This window comes from Medicago sativa, chromosome 6 (genome assembly GCF_051527215.1).
Source record: "Medicago sativa cultivar Bolivia chromosome 6, Bolivia_mono, whole genome shotgun sequence".
NCBI lineage: Eukaryota > Viridiplantae > Streptophyta > Magnoliopsida > Fabales > Fabaceae > Medicago > Medicago sativa.
In genome coordinates this window covers 87449578-87464114 of record NC_140754.1, presented here as the reverse complement: position 1 = coordinate 87464114, position 14537 = coordinate 87449578, and positions in this window count along the sequence as shown.

Here is a 14537-nt window from a genome sequence, read left to right as displayed (position 1 = left end):
TCCCGCTTCTAGAGTCAAGGAAATCATCTTTGGTGGTGGAAAGTTTCTTAATGTACCTCTTCTTGGTACCCGGGATGGAATCAACTATAACCCGGAGCTCGCTTTGCGACAATTTGGTTTCCCGATGAAAGATAAACCCATCAATCTTGCTACAGCTCCTACTTCTTCCACTACTCCAATGCTCCCACGGGTATAAAAGAGGATGTCATGGATGCTTGGTCTAAACTTCGGAAGAAGGAGGTGAAGCATATGGGTGTAAGGTCCGGTATTGCTCATGAGGCCTATACACAGTGGGTGATAAACCAAGCTGAGGAGATTGGCATGCCTTACCCCTCTATGAGATATGTGTCTGCAACTGTTCCTACCATGCCTTTGCCTCTACTCCCACCTACCCAGGAGATGTATCAGGAGCATCTAGCTATGGAGAGTCGGGAGAAGCGTCAGTGGAGAGCTAGATACTATGAGGCTGAGAACTTGATCATGACTTTGGATGGAAAGGACGAGCAGTGGACTCATGAGGTCTTGACACTGAAGAAAGAGTTAGCTAAGGCTAAGAGAGAGATTGAAGAGAAAGATAGGATGCTTATGAGGGACTCCAAGAGGGCTAGGGGTGCCCGTGACTTCTATGCACGATACTGCAGCTATGAGTCTGAGTCTGAGGATGACGCTTCCACTTCCTATGCTTGAGGATTTCTTTTCCTGTTGTTATTTCCATGTGTTTATGTTGAAATTGTCTTGTAAAACTATATGTTGGTCGTTTGTTTCCCGTTTATGTTAATTGTTGTTTAGTAATGTTTACAAGTTCATAATTTGTCTAAAACCCTTCGATAGCACAAAAAGAGTCTTTTTGCATATGCATTTACACATTTCATGCATTCATTGGTCACAAAAAAAACTTCTCCGTGCTCATCGCCTCCTGGTTTTGTCCGCCGCAGTCTGAAAAGTGGCTCGTGTTCGCAAATTCTACCAACCAGATAGAATTCATCAGACAAGATTTCACAAGAGAAGGATGATGGCTAATTTTGAAGAGGAAAATGCTCAGCTCCGTGCCGAATTGGCTGCTATGAAAGAAGACTTGGCTAAGGCTCATGACGCTATGTCCGCTATGCTGGCTGCACAAGAACAACCAGCCACTTCTGTTCCAGTTACTGCTGAGGTGATTCCCTCTATCCCACTGTCTACTGTGGCTACTGATGCTCGTTTTGTTATGCCCAGCGGCCGTCCTTATGGCCTCTCAGCTTACTACTCTCCTAATACTGCTGCTGGTGTCTCTGGTTTTGCTGGTCAAGGACAGATTCCTGTGTCTACTGCTATGCCTCAAGTAACCACTGTCGTTACCGACCCTATCGTACACACTGTGCAACAGGTGATTGATGTTGACACTCCGCACGGACAAAATCCCGCAATGGAAGCTATGAAAAGACAGTTAAGGGAGTTGGCTGGAGAACTCCGTGAAGTCAAGGCTAGCCGGGGAAACAACGGTGCTCCTGCTAAAGCTCGTGATCTATGCTTGGTATCCCGATTTGAGGTTCCTAAGAAATTCAAAGAGCCAGAATTTGACAAGTACAATGGGACTTCTTGCCCACATAACCATGTTATCCGGTATGTCCGAAAGATGGCTAACTACGCAGATAATGATGCACTGATGATCCATTGCTTCCAAAGTAGCTTGACAGATGATGCAGCAGATTGGTACACTAGTTTGAGCAAAGATAACATCCATACTTTTGAGGAACTCGCTGCTGCTTTTGAAGGTCAATATGAATTCAACACCCGTCTGAAGCCAAATAGGGACTCTCTTAAAGCCTTATCTCAGAAATCAGATGAAACCTTTCGTGAGTACGCTCAGAGATGGAGAGGGGCAGCTGCCCGTGTTTCTCCTCGACTTGATGAGGAAGAGTTAACACAAACATTCCTGAAGACTCTGAAGAAGGAATATAAGGAAAGAATGATAGTCTCAGCCCCAAACAACTTCTCTGATATGGTTACAATGGGAACTCGTCTAGAGGAGGCTGTCCGAGATGGTATTATTGTCCTTGAGAAAGGTGAATCTTCAAACAGTGCGCCAAAGAAGTATGGTAATGGTCACCACAAGAGGAAAGAATCTGATATAGGGATGGTATCTGGTAACCCATCTGCAGCTGCTACACAATTACCTATGCCCTATCACTACATGCAGTACTCTCAACATCCTTTCTTCCCACCATTCTACCAGCAATATCCTCTGCCACCGGGTCAACCACCAGTGCCCGTCAATGCCATCGCTCAGCAAGTACAACAACAGCCTCCTGCTCAACAGCAACGGCAGCAACAACAGGGTCCCCGACCCAAACCTTCTTTTCCACCAATACCAATGCGGTATGGTGAGCTACTCCCAACTCTACTAGCTAAGGGGCACTGTGTCACCAGGCCAGGCAAGCCTCCGCCTAATCCATTGCCTCCCAAGTTCCGACAGGATCTGACATGTGAATTCCATCAGGGTGCTCAAGGCCATGATGTTGAAGGTTGCTTTGCTCTGAAATATATTATGAAAGACCTGACAGAAAAAGGACGGTTGACTTTTGAGAACAGTGTCCCTCATGTTCTTGACAATCCGCTTCCAAACCATGCTGCTGTTAACATGATTGAGGCCTTTGAAAGGGTTCCCGTTCCTCAAGAGGATCCCATGTTGGATGTCCGCAATGTCGTTACTCCCTTGGTGCCATTACATGTCAAGCTATGCCAGGCTTCTCTGTTCAAACATGATCATGCTTCCTGTTTAGAATGTCTTCGGAATCCTATGGGCTGTTGTGTTGTGCAAAATGATATCCAGAGTCTAATGGATGACAAATACTTGATCGTCAGTGATGTATGTGTGATTGTGCCAGTGTTCCATGATTCTCCTGTTGAAACTGCATCTCATACAAGAAATGTTGAACCTTTGGTGATCAGGTTACCTGGTCCGGTATCATATACTTCTACAAAAGCAATTCCTTACAAATACAATGCAACCATGGTCGAGAATGGAGTGGAAGTACCTCTGGTATCCCCAGCTGCAGTTGACAATGTTGCCGGTGAAATCACAACTCTGAGAAGCGGAAAAGTCCGTCCACCCTTGTTTCAAAAGAAGGTGGTGACACCTATTGCCACGGTAACTCCACCAGTCGCTCCTCCTGTTGACAAGAACACCGGCCCAGCAGGCCAGTCCATTGAAGAGTCCAATCTGGACGAAATCCTGAGGCTTATCAAGAAAAGTGACTATAAGATTGTTGACTAGCTGCTGCAAACCCCATCAAAGATATCTATCCTGTCCCTGCTCATGAGCTCAGAAGCTCACAGGAAGGTGTTGATGAAGATACTTGAGCAAGCTTACGTTGATCACGAAGTCTCTGTGGAGCAATTCAATGGAATAGTGAGTAATATCACTGCTTGCAACAGTTTGGGATTCGGTGATGATGAACTCCCCGAAGCAGGGAAACATCACAACTTGGCTCTAAATATCTCAGTGCACTGTGGGTCTGATATGATATCCAACGTTTTGGTGGACACTGGATCATCGTTGAATGTAATGCCTGAGTCCACACTAAGGCAATTAAGTCATCATGGAATTTCCCTGAGGGGTAGCAGCTATCTGGTTAAGGCTTTCGATGGATCCCGCAAAGATGTTCTTGGGGAAGTAGACTTGCCAATTACCATTGGTCCTGAGACATTCCAAATTACTTTCCAAGTCATGGACATCAATGCTTCTTACAGTTGTCTCCTCGGAAGACCGTGGATCCACGACGCTGGAGCGGTAACTTCTACGTTGCATCAGAAGCTCAAGTTCATGAGGAACGGTAAGATTGTCACTGTACATGGTGAAGAGGCATATCTGGTTAGCCAAGTGTCATCTTTCTCTTGTGTTGAAGCAGGGTCCGCTGAAGGGACGTCGTTTCAAGGCTTGACCGTGGAGGGTGCAGAACCCCGAAGGGCGGGTACTGCTATGGCTTCACTGAAAGATGCCCAGAAGGCTGTTCAAGCAGGGCAAGCTGCAGGCTGGGGCAAAGTGATTCAGATTCTGGAAAACAAGCGTAAAGAGGGCCTTGGATTCTCCCCAACCTCGGGTGTTTCAAAGGGAACCTTTTACAGTGCTGGGTTCATCAATGCTATTACTGAAGATGCTGCTGGAGGTAGTCACGTGCCTACATTTGTTATACCAGGAGGCACTGTGAGAAATTGGGAAGCCATTGATGTTCCTTTAGTCATGCATGCTTCCATGTAATGTGTTTTGTTGCTCATGTTTTTTTGTTTTCAAAATAACAATCCTTTCGCTCTGCCCAAGGCGAAAGTGATATCATTGTAAGGGCGTGTTTGTTTCGGCATTGCCGTTTTTAATAAAAGTTGTCGTTTTTCTCACGACTCTTTGTTTTTTTATTTTTTAGCGCCTTTTTCTTGGAAATAATGGTAATGCCAGAAAAAACCAAAACATCTGTATTTTTCTTATTAATTTCAAAAATCTGCATGAAAAACTTTTTCTGAAATCATCCCAATCATATTATGCAGATTGAACCATAATAAACCCGTTGAACACAGTGACCCTATGGTTCCTCCAAATTTTGAATTCCCTGTATACGAAGCTGAAGATGAGGATGATGATGATGAAGAGATACCGTATGAGATCACTCGACTGCTTGAACAAGAACGAAGAGCCATTCAGCCTCATCAGGAAGAGATTGAACTCGTCAACCTGGGTACTGAAGAGAACAAGCGAGAGATCAAGATTGGTGCTACACTTGAGCCAGAAGTGAAAAAGAAGATCACTCAGCTTCTTCATGATTATCCAGATGTCTTTGCATGGTCCTATGAAGATATGACGGGTCTAGATCCCAAGATTGTGGAACATCGGATACCGACAAGGCCTGAATGTCCTCCTGTCAAACAAAAATTGAGAAGATCTCGTCCAGACATGGCTCTTAAGATCAAAGCTGAGGTGCAGAAGCAGATTGATGCGGGTTTCCTCATGACAGCTGAATACCCTGAGTGGATTGCCAACATCGTACCAGTACCAAAGAAAGATGGGAAAGTGCGAATGTGTGTTGATTACAGGGATCTGAACAAAGCCAGTCCAAAAGACAACTTCCCATTGCCTCATATTGATGTGCTTGTTGACAGTACTGCTCAGTCTAAAGTCTTCTCCTTTATGGACGGTTTCTCTGGTTACAACCAGATACGGATGTCTACTGAAGATAGAGAAAAAACGTCCTTCATTACTCCATGGGGAATGTTCTGTTATAAAGTGATGCCGTTTGGCTTGATAAATGCTGGTGCTACCTACCAAAGAGGTATGACTACCCTGTTTCATGATATGATTCACAAAGAGATTGAAGTATATGTTGATGATATGATTGTGAAGTCAAGTGATGAAGAGCAGCATGTGGTGTATTTGAAAAAGATGTTTGAAAGATTGAGGAAGTACAAGTTGCGGTTGAATCCTAACAAGTGTACATTCGGTGTACGATCTGGAAAGTTGCTAGGCTTCATTGTCAGTCAAAGAGGCATTGAAGTTGATCCAGACAAAGTCCGAGCCATCAGAGAGATGCCAGCCCCTCAAACTGAGAATCAAGTCAGAGGCTTCCTCGGACGTCTGAATTATATTTCAAGATTCATATCTCATATGACTACTACCTGTGGACCAATTTTCAAATTGCTCAGAAAGAATCAGCCTGTTGTATGGAATGATGAATGTCAGGAAGCTTTTGATAGCATTAAAGAATACCTGTTGGAACCACCTATCCTTGTCCCGCCAGTGGAAGGAAGGCCTTTAATTATGTATCTATCAGTGTTAGATGATTCAGTGGGTTGTGTTCTCGGTCAACAAGATGATACTGGTAAGAAAGAACATGCTATCTACTATCTGAGCAAAAAGTTCACCGACTGTGAGACTCGGTATACAATGCTTGAAAAGACTTGTTGTGCTTTAGCTTGGGCTGCCAAACGCCTGCGTCATTATATGGTGAATCATACAACTTGGTTGATATCCCGAATGGATCCAATCAAGTACATCTTTGAGAAGCCCGCTGTTACTGGAAAGATTGCACGTTGGCAAATGTTGTTATCTGAATATGATATTGTGTACAAAGCTCAGAAAGCAATCAAAGGAAGCATCCTTGCTGAGCATCTTGCTTGTCAACCTCTTGATGATTACCAGCCGATTAAGTTTGATTTCCCCGATGAAGAGATTATGTATTTGAAAGCAAAAGACTGTGAAGAACCACTGATCAATGAAGGGCCGGACCCCAATAGCAAATGGGGATTGGTGTTTGATGGTGCTGTTAATGCTTATGGTAAAGGAATTGGAGCCATCATTGTAACTCCGCAGGGGCACCACATTCCTTTCACCGCTCGAATAACTTTTGAATGCACAAACAACATAGCTGAATATGAAGCATGCATCTTGGGCATCGAAGAAGCCCTTGACCTGAGGATTAAGCACCTTGACATCTATGGAGATTCTGCACTTGTTATTAATCAGATAAAGGGTGAATGGGAGACTCATCATGAGAAGTTGATCCCTTACCGTGACTATGCAAGACGTCTGTTGACATACTTTACCAAGGTTGAATTGCATCACATCCCTCGGGATGAAAATCAGATGGCTGATGCTCTTGCTACTTTGTCTTCCATGTTTCGAGTCAACCACTGGAATGATGTGCCCGTAATCAAAGTGCAGCGTCTTGATAGACCCGCTCATGTGTTTACCATTGAAAATATGCCAGATCAAGCTGATGGAGATGTGAATGGTAAAAAGCCTTGGTATTACAACATCAAGCAATTCTTGCAGAATCGTGAATATCCACCTGGTGCTTCCAACAGGGATAAAAAGACTTTGAGACGATGGGCTAGTAAATTCCTTCTGGACGGAGAAATCCTATACAAGAGGAACTATGACATGGTCTTGTTGAGATGTGTTGACAAACAAGAAGCTGAGAAATTGATGCATGATGTACATGACGGTACTTTTGGGACCCATGCTTCGGGTCACACTATGTCAAGGAAACTGTTAAGAGCCGGCTATTACTGGATAACCATGGAGCGTGACTGCCACAAACATGCTAAAAGATGCCACAAATGTCAAATTTATGCTGATAAGATCCATGTGCCTCCACATGCTCTCAATGTTATATCTTCCCCATGGCCTTTCTCTATGTGGGGCATTGACATGATCGGAAGAATTGAACCAAAAGCTTCCAATGGACATCGTTTCATCCTAGTGGCAATTGACTACTTCACCAAGTGGGTTGAAGCTGCCTCCTATGCAAATGTGACCAAGCAAGTGGTTGTCAAGTTTATCAAAAATAACATCATCTGTCGATATGGTGTTCCCAACAAGATCATCACTGACAATGGTTCCAATCTGAACAATAGTATGATGCAAGCTTTATGTGAAGAATTCAAGATTGAACATCACAACTCTTCTCCTTATAGACCTCAGATGAATGGTGCAGTTGAGGCCGCTAACAAGAATATCAAGAAGATTGTTCAGAAGATGGTCACTACTTACAAAGACTGACATGAGATGCTCCCATTTGCCTTGCATGGTTACCGTACTACGGTACGCAGTTCAACCGGGGCAACTCCTTTCTCTCTTGTGTATGGTATGGAAGCAGTTCTCCCTCTGGAAGTGGAAATTCCATCTCTTCGAGTAATCATGGAAGCAAAATTAACCGAGGCTGAATGGTGTCAAAGTCGGTACGATCAATTGAATCTGATTGAAGAGAAACATATGAATGCTATGACTCATGGACAGTTGTATCAAGTGCGAATGAAGAATGCTTTTGACAAGAAAGTCTGACCTCGAGAATTCAAGGAAGGCGAACTTGTATTGAAAAGAAGGATAAGCCAGCAACCCGACCCAAGGGGCAAGTGGACACCTAACTACGAAGGTCCTTATGTTGTCAAGAAGGCTTTCTCTGGCGGTGCTTTGATTCTTACACACATGGATGGTGTTGAGCTTCCAAATCCTGTTAATGCCGATATAGTCAAGAAATACTTTGTCTAAAAAGAAAAGAACAGCGTGGTAGGTCGAAAACCCGAAAGGGCGGCCTAGGCAAAAATGCGCTTCCCGGTGGATCGAAAACCCGAAAGGGCGGTCCAGGCAAAAGTTAGGGACAAAAAAAAAATGAATATGAAAGAGCTCGCTGAGATTGTATGCAACTCAGGCAAGAATGAGCGCCTCGATGAGCCGAAAACCCGAAAGGGCGGCTCATGCAAAAATGAGGTTGACAATAAAAGACAAGTAACTATATCTGGCAAACCACCATCACCCCTTGGGGCATCTACAACTGTCAATGATCGTCTTCATCAGAGGCTTCTGTACTTGTGAATTCAAAATTTCTATGAAATGTAGCGGTCATCGTGTTCAATGTATCACCAACCAATAAAATTACCATTTTCCAAGCTTTGTAAATCCGTGAAGTCATGCCTTTGGCTGACTCTCACTCTTCTATATCAATTTGAGCCTTTCTATTGTTTGAAACTCTATTTCCTTTCTACTTTCAATGCTTTATACAAAATATTTCCTTTCCAATTGATAATGTTAATGTCTGAAACAAACATTTTTGAAAATTAAAAAATCTTTTTCTGTCTATTTTGAAAGCAAACCTGAGCAACGGGGTACATTTCAATGAAACATGCATGAATGAATGAATGTCAATGTCTATTTCAATACATGTTACAAGCAGGTTACTCCCCGGGATGATCTGTGGTCAATGGCAAGAATGAAAAAACAGAATGAAAATGAAAAATTGAAAAAAAAATGAAAATGAAAAGCTCGCTAAATTGAAAACCCGAAAGGGCGGCTTAGGCAAAAAATGAGCACCCCGCTGATTGACAACCTATGAAGGCAATTCAACAAAAATGGGGCAATGAAAAGAATCTTATCCCCCGGTGAATCGAAAACCCGAAAGGGCGGTTCAGGCAAAAATGGGGTTTGAAAATGAAAAATGAAAAGAATATTGAAAAAGCATTGACCACAGATGCGAACATCCAATGTTCACCCAGCACTGACACGCCTAGCAACGGCGACCTGTATCCAAGAACTTTCCAAGGATCCCTCCTTTACAAGTTTTATTGCCCTCAGCCATGGTTTTGACACGTCTCTCAACGACGGTCTCTCCAAAGAGGTTCTCCCCCTGTGAATATGTTGCAGCACGAGCCACTACGTGCCCAATCTTCCAATGTTTCGTCTGCCTTTGTGAAACTTCTCTGTCAAACTGCCAACCAATCATGCATTTCAAGCATTCATACATGCATAATCATGCATTTTATGTGCTCATACATCCAATAATCTTGCTATACCATGCATACATGTTGCATATCCAACTCTCAACTGTCAAATTCAATCCAAATCTCCACTGTCAAATTCAATTTCAATCTCCAATTTCAAACCAATCACAAATCCAATTCCAATGTCAAATTCAATCCAATTTCAACTGTCAAATTCGAAGCAATCTCCAATTTCAATTTCAATTCAATGTCAATACGAAGCAATTTCCAATCTCCAATTTCAATTCCAATTTCAATGTCAATCTCCAATGTCAATATCCAATGTCAATTTTCAATTCAATTCCAATATCTCAATGTCAATGTCAATGTCAATTTTCAATTCAATTCCAATACCCAATGTCAATGTCAATTTCAACTTTCAATTCAATTCCAATATCCAATGTCAATGTCAATTTCAACTTTCAATTCAATTTCAATCCAATCTCAATGTCAATTTCAACTCTCAATCCAATGTCTATGTCTATGTCTCTGTTCAATCTCAACTTTCAATCTCTCTTTCGATGTCAATATTCAATTCAAATCAATGTCAATTCACTCTCAATTTGCTTTTGGGCCAACAAAAATGGTCATGTCTAACTTCAAATCAAGTCAATAACAATTTACCCTCAATTGGTATCTTGTTAAGCCAGACTTTCAATTTGTATCTTGTTACGGGTCAAGTGCCAGGTTCGATCCAAAAAAGAACCACTTTTACCTGCTTACATACCTATACTTCCGGACAAACGGCAAGTTCGATCTAAAAGAACAGTTTGTATCCAGCTTATGCTTTGTTATCGGTCAAACGGCAAGTTCGATTTAAAAAGAACAGTTTGCACCCTCCCACATGACGTGGTGATAATCCAACAAGCAAGTTCGATCCAAAGAAACAGCTTGTGTCAACCCTTTTGTCTATGTCTCCAGCCAAACGGCCAGTTCAATCCAAAGAACAGTTTGTGTCTGCCTATCTGTTTGTATCTTCAGCTAAGTGTCAAGTTCGATCCAAAGAACAGCTCGTATCTGCCTATGTGTCTATATTTTCGGTCAAGTGCCAAGTTCAATCCCAAGAACAGCTTGCACCTGTCTGTTGTCTTGTATTCCTTGGTCAAGTGGCTAGTTCGACCCAGAGAACAACTTGTACCTTATTTTCTACTCCCTGGTTCGTCTAACCTGTTAATGTCCACCTAAATCCCCAGTGACATGATAGGCTCCATAGACTCCAGTTTGTTTGTCTTGCATCCAAAATCAAAGTACTGCATGGCATTCATGTTCTTGAAAATCTGAAAACGTATTTTTATGTCCAAAAGCAGTGCAAATGTTAATATTTAAGTATCTTCGTCCCGTCAACTCTAAGACTTCGTCTCTTGACTCTCCGGACAAAGAAACTTAAATAGGGGCAGCTGTTATACCCTAATTTTGGACCTAAAAATACTAACTCAATTCATCTTATCTTGCATTTCAGGCCATTTGATATGTCTCTGATCAATTGCATCTCTCTCTGTATTTTATTTCAATGCTATCTGCAAAATTCACATGTAAGGGTATTTCAGTCATTTCCTATGTCAAGATTTCTTTCAATCTTTTAAAATTTTGTTTGAGTCCTTTCAAGTAGTTTGAATAAGTCTCTGTTCCATTCTACGTCAAAATCCATTTTAAAAATTGCATTTGAAGTCATTTTGAGTCAGTTTTGCCCCTAGGGGCATTTTAGTCTTTTCATGCGTTGAAGCCCTGTTTAAATCCTAAAAATTGTCTCTAAGTCTTTTAATTTTGCTTGTATGAGTTTTTGATTCAATTTTTGTTAAAGAATCCATTTTTAAATTACATCTGAGTCATTTTTAGTCGTTTTAAGCCCTAGGGGCATTTTGGTCATTTCACACGAAATTTTGGCAGAGAGAGGTTACTTTAAAGTACCTCATTTAAGCCATTGGTTCGTTTTAGTCCGCTTTGTCAATTTTATTCGTTTCACTTTACGTTATTTTCCAATTACCAATTTTAATTCATTTTATTTTTTAGTCCTAAATTCCTAAAATTGCATTTTAGTCCTTTGAGTCACTTTATTTTCTTTTAAGTCCTTTTTTTGATTCGAATTTTTCAGGTCAAACTTCTTAATTCTTTTGGTCAATTGCAACTAAGTCCTTTTTTACAATCCAGTCCTTTTTTTTCTTTTTACAAGAATAGTCCATAAATTTTCAATTTTTGCAGATTGGTCCTTTTAGTTCTTAATTTTGCAGAAAGGCCCTTGGGTCCAAAATTTGTCCAGTTTCGAATCAGAGCAAGTCCAGGGACACATGTCAACAAGCCATTGGCCACCAAGGCCACATGGCAGCCTATAAAAGGAGCCAGTTCATCAATACAGTGCCAGGATCAATCATTCAACGCCAACTCATCAGAAAATCATAGAAACAGATTATCACTTTCTCTCTCTATTCTGTTACGATCAAAAATCTCAAAAGCTCAAGAACACAAAGAACACAATGAAGAACCCTAGAATTCCAGAACAAAGAACTGAATCGAATTGAAGCAACTCCACTGCAATTCTCAGAGATTCGCATTCGAATCTTCATCATCGAATTGGGGAAACTGCAATTCAAGCACAATTTCAAGGAAAGTGTGCGATCACAGTTCGAAGAGAGTGAGAAGAAGGGGAATTGAAGCGAGATCACAGTTCGAAGAAGAAGAAGATCAAAACACCGATTTATTTTCGGTCTCGAAGTTCACCAGAAGAAGCCGAAGCTTGCTCAAGGATCTTACGTTCGAACCTCCAAACAAATCCAGGTATATTCAAGAAAAACCTTCTTGTTTTGGCTCATAATCATCATCGAAGGTTTGAAATCAAGAATAAACGGTGAATTGAAGAGAGATTTTGAAAAAGATTCAAAGAAGTTCGAACGAAACCCTAGAAATATGAATCGTCCAAAATTCACCGTTTATTTCATCAATTGAGGTTCAAATCCATAATCAGTGAAGAAAGTAGTTCGAATTAGGGTTTTGCTTCAGAAAATTTCGAAAAGAAAGTTGAAACCCTAAAAAACCGTAAAGATCCAAAATCAAACCTGTGAAAACACGTAGATCGAAACGTTTTGAGCATCTTTCTTCAAAGAACGCATAGATCGAAACGTTTCGAACTCTTTCTCTTCAAAAATGTCAAGATCGAACGGTTTGAACCACTTTCTTCAGAAAGATAGCAAGATCGAAGTAATTCATGTTCATTCAGTGTTAAATTGAGTGTTGATTCATAGTTTATGAGCCAAAAATCATGTTTAATGTGTGAAAACCATGAACGGCGCCGTTAGGGTTAAGGTGAGAAGAAGAGAGAACGAGAGAAATCTGAGAGAAGAGAGAGAAACGAATGGTGATAATGGACTGGACCGGTCCAACAGCCTTTGTATAGGTGACTGAACCGGTCTGGTTCAGTCTTGGCTCACCAGCTTTATGTTCTGGCCGTTAGATCTAGGGGTTGATCCAGTTGGATCAATCCAACGACCTTCTTTGATTCCTGAAGGATCCAGGATCCATTTCCTCCTTGGGCTTGGGTTTGGGCTTGGTTTTCCAGCGAATTTCCCCTGTTTTTTGCTATTTTTGTCACTACTTCTTGCTATTTGCACACCTTCATGTTCAAAAACTTTGTTAAAAATTCCAATTAATTTTTCATGTGTTTTTGACTAGTTTCTTGACCTTCATGTGATGCTGTTATGTGTTGAATTTGGATAAAAAATAAGTAGCTTTTTTTTCAATTGTTTATTACATTTGTTAAAACTTGTGAAAATTTTACATGTTCTTGTGATCAAAAACCTAAAAAAGAAATTCCTAAAAAATTCATATAAGCTTCTTGATGATTTTGTAGCATTTTGTGATAATTTTCATATGTTAAAACTGGTTAAAAAAATAAGGTGTAATTTTCTTGCTATTTTGTGACACCTTGTGCTAAAAATGAGTGAAAATTTGCTTGATTTTAACCCAAATTGCTTGGTGAACATTTGTGACCTATGCCATTTGATTTGAGGGAGTTTTAGCCACTGTTTGTGTTTGATATTGTTGCATAATTGTGAATCTTGGTTAATTGCTTAGGTTACAAGTTACTTGTGTAAATAAACAATGTTAATATGCTTAAAGTTTGTTTTGAAATGCCAAGTTAATCATGTTGCCTTAATTCCCATTCCAAGATTTGGTTCTAAACCTTTAAAATGTATTGGAATGTGAGAATCATAAGTCATATGGTTCTTGCATTCTATGAACAAATTTTAGCCATGTTTGCACTCATTTTGCCTTTATTTTGGTTTGTTTTCCATCCTTCATGTTATAGTGTCTTTCTTGCTTTATTTCTTTTGATATTGCCTTATGTTACTAACCTTTTCATTTCATGTTTCATCATTTCATAAGCATCTCCATTTCATCCCATATTCATCTCTATTTCTTTCTTGCAATTTAATTTGTACCAAAGTTAGAATGTAAACACTTAGGAGTTTTGTAATATTTTTACTTTCATGCTTTTAAATTTCTTGGCAAAGAGGCCATAGAATGTATCTAGGGTATGATGTAAAGGACAATGGACTCTAATGATGTACACCGACACAAGCACCGACACATGCACACACATCACTATATAGTTAGAATATGCATGTTTAGATGTATGTTTAGGATTGTATGTTTAGATGAATGCCTAGGATTCATGCTTAGAAAAATCAATTTTCCAAAAAAATATGAATAACATCATTCAAATAATTTTCCAAAGAAACCTTGGGATCAAAATCCCATTGAATTTTCCTTTTCTTTTCTTAATCAAATTTTAATGAACCTTAATCATACTTAGACCATATTTTGCAAATAACTAATTCCACCTCACCTTTTCTAAATCTCATGCCCTTGAGGCCTCTTTCTATTCTTCAAAATCCCATTTTCAAACTTAAAATCAATCAACAAAAACAAAAAACATTTTTGGAAGAGAACTACGGTGGATTTGATCCCTTAAACGGGTACGTAGGCAAGGAACAAAATTCCTTCAATTCAACTAAAATAAAAATTCAAAAACATTCTTCTCCCTCCAATTCTTCATTTAGTAACTTTTAGGTGTAAATAACATTTTCAAATAGCATTTAAAAATAAAGCGCGCGCGTAGAAATCAAAGACGGTTCCTATAGGATACTATAGTCGTTATGGGTTCCTAACACCTTCCCGTAGCGAAAACAACTCCCGGACCTCGATTCTCAAGGGTTTTGCTTACTTTTTCCCTTCCCAAGAAAAAATAAGATATCACCGGT